A 3,559-nucleotide genomic window follows, 5' to 3' on the forward strand; every position below is an offset into this window, starting at 1 on the left:
ATTGATACTGTTGATTCAAGGACCATAAACTGTATAATCCAAGCTTAGTCTTAACCATGACCATGTTATTTGTAATATGAGAGCTTTGGGATTTTTTTCTCTGCTGTTCCCCTTAACACTTTATTATTAGGTATGCTATCAATACAATACACATAGGAGCCAGTGATTCTAATTCTGCCAGAACTAAATATAATTTTCTACAACTTCAAACATTTCAAAAGGAAAATACATCTTCATGAAAGCAAAATTTAAATGTGTCAAAACAAATGATTTTGAAAAGCTGCTCTTCATTAGGAAAAACATTATAGTCATACAAGTGACTTCTTTTAAAACTCTGATTATGTATTTTTATTTTTTAATTTATTTTTTTTTGTGGGTAAAGAAACCTTTAATGAGAATTTGAGGTGCAAGAGGAAGACGTTGTGGAGGGCCAGTGCTTGGCCCCAGCTGCCTCATGTGTACATGGCTCCATGCAGGTTCTCTAGTCGGTGCTTCTCCCGGTGCTTGAGAGCCTTATGCCGTTTGTGCTCTTCATAAGCATCACCATCAGCCGGCAGTTCATGGCGGCAGAGGGGGCAGGAATTTGTCTTGCTTAGCCAGGGCAGAATGCAGTTGGAATGGAAGAAGTGATGGCAAGGCATCTCAATGGCAGTCTCCTCCTCCTCAAGGTACATGGGGCACTTGAGCTCAGACCGAGAGCCCCTGATGACTGTCCTGGGGAGGTTCTCAAGCGCAGTCTTGGCAGCAGGTGGAGGCAAGTGGTGATCCCAATCTACTACCAACCCCAAGTCTTCAAAGTCCACACTGATGAAAAGTGACCTCGCGATCTCCAGCAGGATGTTGGTTCAGGCCTCCCGCTCGGGGTCCAACGGCTCGCAGTCGTGTTCGCTGAAGTAGGACGCCATCTCTTGATTATGTATCTTTAAATAGATTATATTTAGTTCTAGTTAACCATTTACAGTCACTCTTCACAACTCTCTTTAAAGGCATCTGAATTTTTCCAAGGAAAATGTAGGGCAAACTCACAGTGCAATTCCATTAGGACAATGTCTGTGCCTATATGTGTTCAGTTTCTGACTTATAAATAACTAGGGAATCACTGAACTGCATCAAAAACCAACTGAATTGTTTTAAATTTTTTCAAGCTTTAAGCAGTCCTGAATTTTCCTTTTCAAAGGAGTTATTAATAGGGAAGAAAAAAGGAAGACATTATGCTTTTACAAAGATATTTTAATTGTACTTGCCCATATACCAAAAATATCATTTATAACTTAATTCATGTAATCTTATTTCACAGTAAAGATCTAATTCAATTCGATGAGCTATGATAAAGAATGAGTTATATTTCTCAAGTCTTTATAACAGTCTTATAATGCCAGTTATAATATTATAGTGGAACACATAAAAACTATGTTTAAATTACATTAAATTTCAAATGGCAAGTTTGTATTTAGACAATTTAAATAGTATGTGTGTTTAAGGACTAAAAATATGACCTGACTAATAAAAGAACAGAATAGATTTTCCAGTCTAACTTCTCAAATATAAAATGTTGCAAGAAAGTTGAGAGAGATGTACAATCCAAAGGGTAGCAAAAAAATGATGTTCCATCTTCAAGTATTATAATTAAGTAGATTAAAAAACATTAAAAACAGAAAGGCAATCTTTTGGTGTGACTCAAGAGCCATCAAAACTAAATTTAATTTAAAATATAAGCAATCTAAGACATAAATCAGGAGAATCACATTTAAGTTTTTCACTTGAGATGTTCACATAAAGATGGTTTAAAATTTTATTATTTTTGAAGATGTCTTTTATCAAAACAAGGTGGAGCATCAGACAAATGAAACATAATTACACATGAAAACTAATATGCAGAAAAATATCAACCAGATAATTGCTATGTCTAATTCTCATACTTTGAAACAGAATTTATCATGAAACTAAGTGCAGTCCACTGCTTGTATGGAATGAAATACTGCCATCACAAATTTTAAAAACGTATGAAAAATAATGAATATTTTTGGATTTCTTAAAATGCTTATGATAAGACTACCTTCAGGCTTGCTTATGTGAAAGTGACCGTCATATATATATATATGGTGTTCATTATAAAGCCACAAATAGTAAAAGTCAGATTTGTAGTAATTTATTTTTCCAAGCATGACTTAACAGAAAAAGCAAAAGTAAGGAAAAAAATAATTAATTCTTAATTTCTTAAGAGTTCATTAAGAAACAAGGGAAAAAGGGAAGGACTTTTATCAAAGTCCCAAATATAAACCAAAAGGGACCATCAAAGGGGAACATGGGTCCACTCATATATATATACTAGAGGCCCAGTGCATGAAATTCATGCACTCGGGGGGGGGGGGGCTCCCCGGCCTGGCCTGTGCCCTCTCACAGTGCGGGAGCCCCGCGATTGATCTCCCCAAAGAGGTAGGCCCTTCCCACCCATCCGGGACTCCTCGATGGATTGCCAGAGCCGAGGTCCCACCTCCGTGCACGGAGTGTCAAGTTCCTGCCCACCCGTGTGCTTGCTGTGTACACAGCCTCCTGGTGATGGATTGTTACTGCATGAGGGTATCACAGCATGAGGGCATCAAAGCATGAGGGCATGACTACCACATAGCCTTTTATTAGTATAGACTAGAGGCCCGGTGCACAAAAATTTGTGCACTCGGGGGGGAGGGGGGTCCCTCAGCCCGGCCTGTGCCTTCTCGCAGTCTGGGACCCCTCGGGAGATAACAACTTGCTGGCTTAGGCCTGCTCCCGGGTGGCAGAGGGCAGGCCCAATCCCTAGGTGCAGCCCCTGGTTGGGCTCAGAGCAGGGCCGATTGGGGAGTTGGGGCGCCGCCCCATCATGCACAGAGCAGGGAAGATTGGGAGGTTGCGATGCCACTCTCAGTCATGCTCAGGGTAGGGCCAATTGGGGGGTTGGGGCACCGTCCCGTCACACTCAAGGCAGGGTCGATGGGGAGGTTGCGGCGCCACCCCCTGTCACGCACAGAGCAGGGCCAATCAGGGGGTTGGGGCGCTGCCCCTGTCACACACAGAGCAGAGCCCATCAGGGGGTTGGGGCACCACCCTCTATCACCCACAGAGCAGGGCCGATCAGGGGATTGGGGTGCTGCCACTCTCACACTCAGGGCAGGGCCGATGGGGAGGTTATGGCTCTACCCCATCACACACAGAGCAGGGCCCGTGGGGTGGGGAGGTTGGGGAGCTCCCCCCTATCAGGCACAGAGCAGGGCTGCTCAGGGGGTTGGGGCCCCGGCCCCTGTCACACAAAGAGCCGCAGGGTGATCAGGGGGTTTGGGCACTGCCCCCTGTCATGCTGATCCCGGTGCCGGGAGGCATATTACCCTTTTACTATATAGGGTAGAGGCCTGGTGCATGGGTGGGGCCGGCTGGTTTGTCCTGAGGGTGTCCTGGATCAGGGTGGGGGTCCCCACTGGGGTGCCTGGCGAGTCTGGGTGAGGGGCTGAGAGCTGTTTTCAGGCTGGGAGTGACTGAAGTTCCCAACCGCTCCTTTTTTCTTTTTTCTTTTTTTTTATTCTGG

The 3,559-nt window shown here is 44.0% G+C and overlaps 1 pseudogene across 1 annotated transcript; it reads right to left on the reverse strand.

The window, feature by feature from the left end:
- Positions 1–268: 268 nt before the first annotated feature.
- LOC308533164 (E3 ubiquitin-protein ligase RNF181-like) lies at positions 269–905 on the reverse strand (annotated as a pseudogene). Its single transcript has one exon. The product of its transcript is annotated as an E3 ubiquitin-protein ligase RNF181-like (transcript).
- Positions 906–3,559: the final 2,654 nt, after the last annotated feature.

Source organism: Myotis nattereri, assembly GCF_964212035.1.
Source record: "Myotis nattereri genome assembly, chromosome: 17".
In the NCBI taxonomy this organism is placed as follows: Eukaryota; Metazoa; Chordata; class Mammalia; order Chiroptera; family Vespertilionidae; genus Myotis; species Myotis nattereri.